The sequence below is a fragment of the Pan paniscus genome, chromosome 14, assembly GCF_029289425.2.
Source record: "Pan paniscus chromosome 14, NHGRI_mPanPan1-v2.0_pri, whole genome shotgun sequence".
Classification (NCBI taxonomy): domain Eukaryota; kingdom Metazoa; phylum Chordata; class Mammalia; order Primates; family Hominidae; genus Pan; species Pan paniscus.
Genome location: NC_073263.2, coordinates 49,569,620 through 49,582,359, shown reverse-complemented (window position 1 = coordinate 49,582,359; position 12,740 = coordinate 49,569,620). Strand labels below are relative to the sequence as shown.

General features: G+C 40.4%; 1 long non-coding RNA gene across 1 annotated transcript in view; it reads left to right on the top strand.

Moving 5' to 3' along the window:
• Positions 1 to 12,740, top strand: part of LOC129393636 (uncharacterized) — an 85,708-nt gene that overhangs the window by 60,605 nt on the left and 12,363 nt on the right. The window contains exon 2 of the long non-coding RNA XR_008620623.2: positions 2,500 to 2,652. This is a non-coding gene — a long non-coding RNA (uncharacterized LOC129393636). The remainder of the gene's footprint in view (positions 1 to 2,499; positions 2,653 to 12,740) is intronic.

Below are 12,740 nucleotides of genomic sequence, written 5' to 3'. Positions count from 1 at the left end.
GATAAATAAATTCTTCCATATCTAGTATAAAAATTATTTCATTTTTTATATTTGAATCTTTGGTCTATGTGGTATGGAAAGTTTTTAAAAGTTGATGTGAAGATGCTAGGGTCTTCAGAAGATGAAATTCTGGATACTAATCAAAGGAAGAGAACTGTTCCTAAAACTTACCTTAAAAAAGCTGTACTTCTAATTAAAGCTTAAATGTTAATATATTTTCTTCATTGAGCTAGTATTTATTGGATACCTGTTATGTGCTGAATCATTACATTTCCCTGTGTTGAAAAATACAAGACTGGGAATGAAAGAGTTCCAGATAAAGACTAGTCTATTATCAAAAATAGAAATGATAAATAAATGTAGCCAGAAATAAAAATTCTTCATGTTTCCCAGACATCTTAATATTTATAGCACTACAGATAGTTCTGTTCTTTTTTCACGGTTGGTGCCACATGCTTCCTGTGGAGGAACTCATCCTTCTGTGGAGACAAGCAACCTTTCTTTGTAGTGCAGGTACTTTTTTTTCCAAGTAAAGATCAAATGCTCCTCTCAGCTGGAAACACCTACTCTCCATTCAGTTTCAAACGGTTTCTCACTCTTGCATTCCAGACATGTCCAAACTAAACCCTGGTCAGAAAAAGACCTAGCACTGATATCCAACACAACTTATCTTTCACTCTGGAATTAGATCAGAAAAATATGCTTAATGGGGAGCTGCAGGACAAAGGATACAAAATAGCAGATATGAAGGATGAACAAATCTAAAGATGGAATGTACAACATGAGAACTATATTTAATAATTTTTGCTAAAAATAGATTTTAGGTACTCTTGCCACACACACAAAAAAAGTATAACTGAGATGATGGATAGGTTAATTTGCTAACTATACTAACCTTTTCACTCTATATGTATATCAAGACATTATGTAAACCTTAAATGTATACAATAAAAACTTATATGCTTATTATTTATGTACAATTACAATTTAATAAGTATGTAACAATTTTACATTAATACTTATTCAAGATTCATCATTAACAAAGCTAGTCTTTATTCTTCTGTGGTGTTAAAGATGAATCCCAATCGGTCCTCTGGTTCTTCCTTTGGTACGCTCTTTGAGCAAATTTAGGGAACTACAACCAACTTATTGCTGAGGAAAAGTGCCATCTCTGAAGCGTAATCAGAAACAATGAACTGAAGTAATATGAAAATTGAAAGGTGTCTTTGAGATTGCTTGGTGCAACCCTTTCATTTTAAAGATAAGGCAGCAGAGGCCCAGACAACTTTGAGCTTAATGACATGTTACCTATATTTATCTCAAGTTATCATGCCATGAATAAAAGAGCTACTCAGCCCTCTTTATTAATTTTATTTGATTACTTCATGTAGTTAGTATGTTAGTTTTGCTTATTCTTAAAAAAAGTGTAAGTGTAAAAAAGTAGGGGAAAAATCACCCTAAATCTCTCTGCTTAGTTATATTCACTGTTAAAAGGCAGCAGGACCATCACAAAGCTTTGTTGTCAGTCAGTACCAGATAGAACCCCATCAGCTCTACCACTGATTGGCTGTGTGATCATGGTCTAGTTACTTAAACTTTCTGAGCTTCAGTTTCTTTATATGTAAAAGAGAGATGACAATATTCATCTCATTGTGAAGATTAAAGTATATCACACAGGTAAAGCATTCAGGTCAGTGATTGGCACTGTTGTATTTAATTCATGTTAGCAATTATTAGTATTACAGTTGTGATAATACTCTATAAATTTTTGTATCATGCTTTTTTCACTTATTATATATATTTTCCCAGTTTACCAATGAATCTTTATTAATGTACATTTTTATGTCATGAACATCTTTTTTTTTATTTGATATGGAGTCTCGCTCTGTCGCCCAGGCTGGAGTACAGTCATACAATCTCAGCTCACTGCAACCTCTGTCTCCTGGGCTCAAGCAATTCCTCTGCCTCAGCCTCCCGAGTAGCTGGGACTACAGACGCCTGCTATCACGCCCAGCTAATTTTTGTATTTTTTGGTAGAGACGGGGTTTCACCATGTTGACCAGGCTGGTCTCGAACTCCTGACCTCAGGTGACCTGCCCTCCTCGGCCTCCCAAAGTGCTGGTATTACAGGCATGAGCCACTGCGCCTGGCCCATGGACATCTTTATAGAGCAAAAAAAGATTATTTTCTACTCTAAACCCAAGGTTACATATACGCTTTCCCCAATAAGCTGAATCAGCAGCTCTCAACAAAGGAAAAAGGAAACAAGGCTTAATTCAGAAGAACTATTTTGAAATAAACAACTGGATTTACAAGGGTGGGCATGAACATGCTTTGATGCATGCATTTAGAGAGTAAAGGATATAGAATAATTGATGGCTATCCTGGCAGATCAAAGCATCTCAAGAGCATTGCAGGCTGTGGAGTTAAACCGTTTGCACTTTTCCTGCATTTAGTGTGTGTATTTTGTGAGCATACTAATAATTTGTCCTTACACAGGACCTTTCATCTAGGGAGGAGCTGAAAGCCCTTTGAAGATGTTAATAAGAAAGAGACCTGCTAATTAAGATTGCTTAAAAATAAAAACTCATCTTCCAGTATGTTTACATGATTGCTGGGAAGGTTCTGACTCAAAGAGATTTGCTATCACAGGTGAGTTGTTTCATATGTTTTCTTTCAAAATCATACTGTTAGATTCCATGTACTGATAAAATGGCTTTCTCTAGACAGTCACACCAGATATAACAATACTAATTCAACAATTTATGGCATACTTGATTTGGAGATCAGACATTTACCCAGGACATTTTGGGACAGAGCAAGGAGCGGTGCCATGTTGAATATTTGTAATGAGTTTTAAGATTATCAGACAAAGCTGTAGACTAAACTCAGTGAAACAAGTTTAGAAGAAGACAAAGCAAGAGCCGAGCACAGTGGCATGTGCCTGTCATCTTACAGGAGGCTGAGGCAGGGATCGCTTGAGCCCAGGAGTTTGAGACTAGCCTGGGCAACATAGTGAGACCTCCATCTCAAAAAAAAGAAAAAAGAAGGACAAATCATTCCCAGATCTTTATGAAATTATTTTTAGAGGAAATTCAAATAGCAAAAATTGTAGAGCTCCTTGCCTCAGTGCATGGTGAACAGGATGACTTTGTTAAGAGTACAAGCTTCCACCTCAACTGCCCCACATCAAACAGACTAAAGCAAATCCCTACAGAGATGAAGTCAATTCAGTGAAATCTTCCCTAATTCCAACTGTCAGAATTGGTAGCACCTTCCTTTCTACTCCCTGGGCAGATATGTTATAATTAATCCAACTATTTAGTATGTAAATCATTTTTCTTACATTATATATATATATATATATATATTTTTTTTTTTTGAGACTGGTCTTGCTCTGTTGCCCAGGCTGGAGTGCAGTGGCTCAATCTCGGCTCACTGCAACCTCTGTCTCCTGGGTTCAAGTGATTCTCCTGCCTCAGCCTCCCAAGTAGCTGGGATTACAGGCACGTGTCACAACGCCCAGCTAATTTTTGTATTTTTAGTAGAGACAGGGTTTTGCCATGTTGGCCAGGCTGGTGTCAAACTCCTGATCAAGTGATCTGCCTGCCTTGGCCTCCCAAAGTGCTGGGATTACAGGCGTTAGCCACTGCACCTTGCAATGTCAATTTTTTTTATAGTTCTCCCACACAAAAGAGTAAACTCCAAGATGGCAGGAAACATATTTTATTTATCCTAATATCCTGTAGAGGGCTTAGCACAATGTCTGATCCTTAACACAACACACCCATTAATAACCACATCTTTTAATTAAGAATTTTATTATAGCATTCTTGTAATAGAAAAAGAAATTGGGACTAGCACAAATGTTCGTCAGTAGGGCACTGGCTTAGTAAAGTTATGGACCATCCATACAATGGAATATTGTGTCACTATAAGAAAGAATGGATCCGATTTGGAAAAGTCGGCTTTATTAAATTGAAATAAAGTTTCATTTCAATTAAATAAAAAACTTACACAAAAGAATATATATCATATATAATATATTATATGATATATATTATATATAATATGATATATATTTTATATATATATCTTTTTGGCAAAAACCAAACCAAACCAAATGGGTGATTAATAGATGCATAGAATGAATAGATGGAGAGCCAGACAGATAGACTGATCCATTTTGCAGAAATAATTCATGGGAAAAAGGAAACCCCGAAAAATATAAGCAAATTCTCAACTGTGAGTATTTCTGGTAAGTGGGGCTGAGGAGAGTGGGCTGGTCATGAGAGGACAGTCCTTTGATTTTTACTTTAGCCTCTGTATTGTTGGTTTTAGCAATGAGCAAGTATTACTTTTGGGCATTAAAAGGGGAAATAATGTATTGACTCAAAGTTTGAATTTGTTGAACTTGCTTCAGTTGAGCAGGTGACCTAATATCCCATATTTCTTAGCTTCACAGCCTTTCTCCCTGACAGAGCTTCTGGCACTAAGCTGACAGAGGGGACAAAGTCTTCCTTTTTCAAGAGTAAGCATTTGGCTGGGTTCAGACGGACTCCCTTGGGCATCTCCCTGGGGCACCTCTCCAAGGCCTTGCTTTCTAAACTTGGTTATCCTAATGGGCTGGGACAGATTCCCTGGCTGACTCTGGAAGCTGTCAAAATCTCTCTGGTAATTTTCCTAGGCTTTTCTGGTCTTTAATGAGGCATCAACCTTTTTCAGTTGTAAATCAGCTTAGATCAAAATTCAAGCAGGAGACTTTTCTACCCCTCAGACCCTTTCGATGTTTGCTTTCTAACTGCTGAGTTCTTGCTTACTTGAAACTCCTGCTCCCCGGGGATAATCAGAAATAGCTACCTGCACTAACTTCTTAAGTCATCATTCTCCTGTTTTGATCAGCAGGAGGGGTGTAATCTGTTTTCGACAGTTCATGTAGATTGGCTTGCTGCCAGCATGATTCTCTCAACTGAAGGAAAACTCAATAGTCTCTAAAATGGAAGGGCAAGAGGGAATTTGTGTGAATGATGTAAGTTAATCCCATTTCCTGGGATCTGGCCTGGCCCATTTTTAGTGGGGCTGGTTTAGGGTTAGTTTGTGATTACATAAACTCATCACCGGAGGAGGAAAGAACACCCCCTGGTGGTAAAATTATATCTCTGCACCACATCCCCTAAATTTCAACTCCCAGCCAAGTTACCTACTTACACTTGTACCAGGGTACACAGGAGCATTCTTGGTCACAGAAGTCTGTATAAAGAAACTAACTCAGTTTTATTCCTGCATGACATACAGAGAAACAAGCATTAGAATTTCCAATATTCCTATTATGCTTTTTTGTTCAGAATTACTGTGTTATACATTACACATATTAAAATCCTTAGCTTTATCATTTTATTATGGAAAAAAAATCCCCATTACTACACAAACTCTATAGCCCTAGTTTTGTGCATGACATTATTAATGATGTTGTTATTGTTATGCTTATTTCAGGCCCATTTCATTTTTTCAAATGTGTCTGTTCTGTGAAATGCACACAATATAAAATATGTGGCTGGGTGCGGTGGCTCACGCCTGTAATCCCAGCACATTGGGAGGTCGAGGCGGGTGGATCATGAGGTCAGGAGTTCGAGACCAGCCTGGCCAACATGGCGAAGCCCCGTCTCTACTAAAAATATAAAAATTAGCCGGGCATGGTGGAGGGAGCCTGTAATCCCAGCTACTTGGGAGGCTGAGGCAGGAGAACAGCTTGAACCCAGGAGACAGAGGTTGCAGTGAGCCGACATCGTGCCATTGCACTCCAGCCTGGGTGACAAGAGCAAGATTCAGTCTCAAAAAAAAAAAAAAGTTATGTATATTTTTGATGCTCCTAATGTACTACTTCGTTCTTCTACATGCTACAATATCCAAAATGTATTCATAGTCATACAGTCCAGTCTTCTTTTTCGTCTATTTGCACACATTCTCAGGGTTGAGTTGATTTCAAAGAACATTATCAAAACAGATGCTCCAGCGCTGTAATTAGCAGGCCTCGTGTGGAATGTTCCGCATAAGTCAGAGTTCCTGTGGATCCTGGACATTTGCCTTCCTGAGGCTCTGCCTTTGACTTTCCTTTTGGAATAATGCCATAAAGGTCACTGTTTCCAGTTCAGAATATTCCCTTTCGTTTCTGTTTGTGAGAACTATGTTTAAGCTTTTTCCCTTCACCAGTTGTCCTAATGGGCCTGGCATTGCTTCTGAAGTGGAGAGAGTTTAATAAACCCAGGACTCCTGCTTAGTCCCTGGGCATTTTTGCCTGCTCCTCGGCTTGTTATAGGAGAGTGGAATGTCCTTGGAGAGGCCGAGGCACTGGAATTTGAAGTGAAAGAAAATAAAGAGGGCTCTGTTCATGACTTAAAACGTTATTTTCTTCTTGTCAAGATGCTTACTGGCCACCTGGTAGGGTGACCCACCTTTCTGGTTTGCCTGAGGGGTTGCCTAGGACTTTCAGTGTTAAACCCAAGATAGAAGGCCTTGGGAGGATTGCTCAAGGCTAGGTGTTCAAGACCAGCCTGGGCAAAACATAGCAACACCTTGTCTCTACAAAAAAACAAACAAACAAACAAACAAAAAAAACAAACAAAAAAAAACAAACACAAGAAAATCCCAAGTGAAGCAGACCACGTAAAGCACACCAATGGGGCTCGCACTGTGTGAACCAGTTCCTTGCTCTTCTCATTCTCTTCAGTTAGTTCTTCATCTCTCTACCCATATCTGCCAGGTGCTCTTTCTTTTCTTTTCTTTTTTTCTTTTTTTTTTTTTTTGAGATGGAGTCTCACTCTGTCACCCAGGCTGGAGTGCAGTGGCATGGTCTCAGCTCACTGCAACATCTGCCTCCCGGGTTCAAGCAATTCTCCTGCCTCAGCCTCCTGAGTAGCTGGGATTACAGGCGCCTGGTACCACGCCCGACTAATTTTTTGTATTTTTAGTAGACATGGGGTTTCACTGTGTTGGCCAGGCTGGTCTTGAACTCCTGACTTCGTGATCCACCTGCCTCGGCCTCCCAAATCGCTGGGATTACAGGCATGAGCCACGGTGCCTAGCCCACGTGCTGTTTCTTATGCCTCCTAACAAAATCCATGATGTTTGAAAATGATTACACATTAGGGATTTACTACATTTCAAAAGTAACAAAGGAAAACTTTTTTTTTTTTATGGGTGTGTGTGTGTGTGTGTTTGTGAGTGATGGAATCTCGCTCTGTCACCCAGGCTGGAGTAAAGTGGTGTGATCTTGGCTCACTGCAACCTCTGCCTCTCAGGTTCAAGTGATTCTCCTGTCTCAGCCTCCCGAGTAGCTGGGATTACAGGTGCCCACCACTATGCCTGGCTAATTTTTTGTACTTTTGGTAGACATGGGGTTTCATCATGTTGGCCAGGCTGGTCTTGAACTCCTGACCTCTTGTGATCCACCCACCTCGGCCTCCCAAAATGCTGGGATTACAGGCCTGAGCATTCGCGCCTGGCCCAACTTCTTCATTTGAGTTTACAAATCACACAAACATGAACTTGACAATGGCGCACCTAAACCACTATACTATAATAACTTGTCATTGTTTGTAGGCGTATGTAGTGAAGGTTGACTATTCCGTGTAAGGTCCAGTGGTGGGGAGAGGAGCTGAGTGGACAAGCAGATAAATGCCACCACACTTGCCAAGTGAGTGCTGTAGGAGGCCCAAGAACAGAGAGATTACTGTGGGCTGGGACAACTGGGAGAGGCTTAATACAGGCAGTGGGATGTGGAGAAGGCTGCAGAGGAATCAGAAGAAAGGTGGGCTTCAGTGAGAAGAGACACTATTCCAAGCAGAGGAAACAGCTGCCTGCAGGACCAGGAATGCCTGAATAGAAGCTGCAGTGGCTGGTTTCCCTGAAGCTAAATTTTCAAATGCGTGATCAGTTTGAAGAGGGTGTGTGTAGGACAATTTCTGTATTTCTGTATTGTTGTTTCTGCATTTATTACAGGCAAAAATAAACACAACCTTACCAAACGGGAGCATTTTTTTCTCCTCCTGGCTCTTTGCCACCTTTTGTAGTGTTAGGCCTGGTCTCCCTAAAGAATTATCCGACTGTTTCAGTAAATATTTGGGGTGCAAAGAACTGGAGTATTGTCAAAACTTTTTGTGCCAACCCCGCCCTTCCTTCCATTGAGTCCAGTGCAGGGTGGGGCAGCCCTTGTAGTTCGAGTGAGGAAGCCTTCCTTCAGCTCCATGTAAACAAGCGCTGGCATGCTCAGAGCACCAGCCCTGGCACTCATGTTCTCAGCAAATGCAATGCACGTTTCTATGTGAAATGCAATTTTCAATGACTACTGGCTTCCTTACACTTCACATCTCAATAATAGGCCTTCAAAGACCTTATCATAGATTGGACATAGCAAAATATCATAGCACGATTTCACCTAAATAGCCTTTTCCTTACATGAATTCTGCTGTTTTTTAGAGAAAGGAACCTCTTTCAATCCAGTCAAAGACAGGGTGAAGATGTGCCTTGTAAACCAGATACCCACTGTTACAAATGGCACCAAGGAAGAGAGAGTAAAAATAGAAAGTGCCTCTAGGGAGGTTTGAGAGAAGGGACACCAGGAAGGTTCGTATAATTCCACACCAGCTTTTTACCTGAAAATTCCTTCCACATAAAGATGAAGCTTTCAGATACTCTTGGAAGATTATGTCTTGCCTTACACACCAAGAGTCTACATCAATATTTTCTCTTTGGTGAGGAATAGAGGGGCCTCTGGTGCTTAAAGAGAAGAGACCGCAGATATGAGAAAACACTGCCAAAAAAGGAGACTCAGGATCTGAAAACCAAATCTCTTATATCCAAATTTTGCTAAAACTCACCATAGCTTTTATTTGAAATTATGTGCATCATGGCAGCACTCTGAAAATCTTTTGTTTTCCTTGTTTTGTATTCGTGGTTCCTTCATACTGTATGGTGTTGACCACCTACTGCTTTCAGTTAGTTATTCAGTTTCCCTCCCCCTCTCTCAAACTCTTTTTTTATAAACTATTTTCATCTACCCTATTTCTGATCCTGAACATCCACCTTGGTTCCTACTGGCCGTGTTTATTTATTAGCTCACAAAGCTTGCTTCCTTTCTCAGGTCTGAGGAAGCCTGACGACAGGATAGGATAGGATAGGATTCTGTGATGGAGAAGACATGAATTCAAGGATAAATTATTGAGTTGAATAACTGCATCTGTTCAAAATAGTGTGATCACCCTTCTGCTTTTAGTGTGTTTGTTTTGTTTGAAGTCATAGGTGGCGTATTCTTATGCTTAAACACATGGGAGGGAAAATCCATTAGACAATGGGAGTGTGGACTAATTAGACACATTTTTCCTTTTTAAAAAACTGGCTTTATCCTTATGTGTCCACTGGTCCTTAATCATAGCTACAGCTGAGACTGCTTCTCTCCCTCTTCCCTTTGTCTCAGGCATCCTTTCTTCCACATCTCTTTGTAAATCATTACTTTTTTTTTTTTTCCCAGGCTGGAGTTCAGTGGCACAATTTTGGCTCACTGCAACCTCTGCCTCCCGAGTTCAAGTGATTCTCCTGCCTCAGTCTCCTGAATAGCTGGGATTACGGGCACATGCCACCATGCCCAGCTAATTTTTGTATTTTTAGTAGAGATGGGGTTTCACCATGTTGGTCAAGCTGGTCTCGAACTCCTGACCTTGTGATCCACCCGCCTCGACCTCCCAAAGTGCTGGGATTATGGGCGTGAGCCACCGGGCCCGGCCAAATCATTACTTTTTAAAGAAACTTTGCAATTGGTTCTGCCCTTGATGGTGTCAATTAGGACACTATCATTTGAATTAAATGCTAAGGTATATTTGCTATTAGGTTAAAAGTTTCCTTGGAGTGAGACCAGTTCTTTTCATGTTTTTTTGATAAGCAGTTACTTTCAAAGTCCTGGCCTGAAGATCCTTATTTTGAATTAGGAATTCTTATCTCTGGATAATTTGAACAGTCCCAGACAATATGGGCATCTCCCAAGTCTACCACACAGTCGTCCTCTGTTGGAGCAACACAGTGTAAGTCTAGCAAGGAATTCAGCCGCAGTGGACCGACTGCTGTTGTCCTAAAGGGCGATCAGGCAGCTGAACCAAGACATGTAAAGAAGCTGCTAGGAGAATATTCTACCACTTCTGTCAATTTAAGTAGCACTGCCAAGTCATAGTGTTCTCTGAAAGTTCAGTTAGTCCTGGTTTATGGCCCAGAGCACTTAGCATAGATCAGCCCATTAGCCCTCCCTGCATTCCTCTGAGTCAGGGAGCTGACAAGTGGAAATAACCCAGTTTCCAAATGTGGACTCAGAGGTGCAGAGGGTTTAAACAACTGCCACAGGATCACTAATTCAGGCAGTTGAGCGGTGCACATGTAAGACCAAGAATGTATCAAAAGGGTCCATAAGACTGAGCATAGTAACCATTCCAGCACCAATGTTCCTTTAAGTAGCAGATACTCAATGCTGTGCACCATAAAACACCTCTTCTCCTTATCCCTAATACTCAGAAGTGAACAGGCTGACTTTTGGCGACATTGTCTATGTAGGGAAGTTTGTCTCCTGGGTCATTTTTTCTCTGAGACAATTTTCTTTCACTCTGTGGCCAAAAGTGTGGACTCTTGGGCTAGAAATGCCAGAAATCAACTCTTGGCCATTCTGCTATGTCCTTGGGCAAGTTACCAAACCTCTCCATGACTTTGTTTCCTTATCTGTAAAATGAGATTAGTAATAGTACCTACCTCAGGCAGGGTGCTGTGAAATTGAAAGAGTTAATTCACGTAAAGCACTTGGAACAGAGCCTGGCACATAAATACTCAATAACCGTGAGCTGTTTCTTTTCTTATCATTTAATATGCTTCCTTTCCTTCTCTGGAAAACCACCTCATCCCAGGGCCTCCCATTCTCTTACTTCCTCTTCCTATCAAAATAGCCAATGATCCACTATCAGCCATTAACATTTAGAGAGCAAAGTTTCATATCACCTCTGCCAGCTGATTTGCTTGTGGTCAATCTTTGTTTCTAATTGCGTAATGAAAAACTTTATTCCCTGTTTAAGGAATTTCAGGTACCACAGATGTTTTGAGGGGATGAGGGAAAGTGGGAGATGAAAGCAACAAAAAATTCAGTTACCCTTGAAGGTATTCGAAAGAAACCTGCTTAAGGTTCGTCTTCTGCAAAAGCACAGGTCTACCCACCTGACCAGAACTGCCCACCCCCTGCCTTTTTAAAATTGCCCTTCTCGATTCCTATCCTGTTCCTTCCTGGCTCAACAGGAACAATGTTCCTTTTACTCACTCTTAGCATCTGGTCTTTTTTCCTCTCACTCTCAACCAAGACCTCCCTCCAATCAACAGAAGCATGGGGTCTATTTTCATGAATCCTCTGCCCTCCTGGCAACTTTTGACCTAGGTTGTCCTCACTGCAACCTTGCTTTTTTATGATCCTGTCGTGTGGACCAAAAGTGAGAAGATCGGAGCAGTAAAAGTATAATTTTCATGTATGAAAGTAACACCAGCTACATATGTAATTGCTTACCAATTATGTCTCTTTGCCTATCAGTGTCATAATAGAGTGTGATTAAATATATAAAATATTCACTTTATTAGTCTTTACTTGGAAAAAGCTAAACTCACATATGCTTAGCCTTTTTAATGAGTGACTCTTGTAGCATTACCATTTGATCATAGCGTGGGTCATTGTGTCCTGCCTCCAGGTGCATGTAATTAAATACATGAAACTCAACTCTCAACCCTAAGTGAGCTATGTGGGAGGGTAGATAGGATAGAAAGAATTCAAAGGCCTGAGATTACTTTCTCCCAGGGCCTGTTCCTAAACTGTACCATCCAGAGGTAATATTTTTAAACTACAAGGCTTAAAAGGCAGCGATTCTCAGATGTAACTTCCAGTCATCCATGAATGACAATCTACCTTTTAAAGACTTTTTATTTCTTTATTTTTTAACAGAAATAGAGATCATAGCTCATATCACCGTTTTAAATGTCATAAATAACTTGGTTCATCAGAAACACCAGGCAGTTTTTCTTATAGCTTGGGGAAAGCTTGAGGTGGTTGTTGACCTCTTAGTCTTTGTTTTCTGAGTAGCTCATTACTCTTTTTAAATGTTCTTTATTAAAGCCCCATTATTTACATTTTTATATGAAGAAATGTTATATTTTAATAAATAAATTTTTATTCATTACCTCACCAACATTATATTATATGTTTTAACGCTCCTTTGTTTACTCATAGTACCCTCCAAAATAACAGGTTTTATTTCTTCTAAGTTAGTGTCTCCTGTTAACTGTTTTCCTTGGCAGTGTCAATCATATACCCTTCAAAAAAGACCAGGATCATGTCTGTTTGCCTAGTCACCAAGATGTTAGAAGGAATTCTCTCAGTGGAGCCAGCTTTATAAGTTGCCAGTGGTTATTTTAGCATGAGTGGGCCAGATGTAAAAGACTCAACCTCACTATAATCACCATAGGATATATAGCTTTGTTTTTTAGCCCAGTAATGGAGTGGTTTCCAAACTGTGTTCCATAAAAACTTCAGGGGTTTGACAAGAAATCTTTGAATATCTGGCCGGGCACGGTGGCTCACACCTGTAATCCCAGCACTTTGGGAGGCCGAGGCGGGCAGATCACTTGAGGTCAGGAGTTCGAGACCAGCCTGGCCAACATGGCAAACCCCTGTC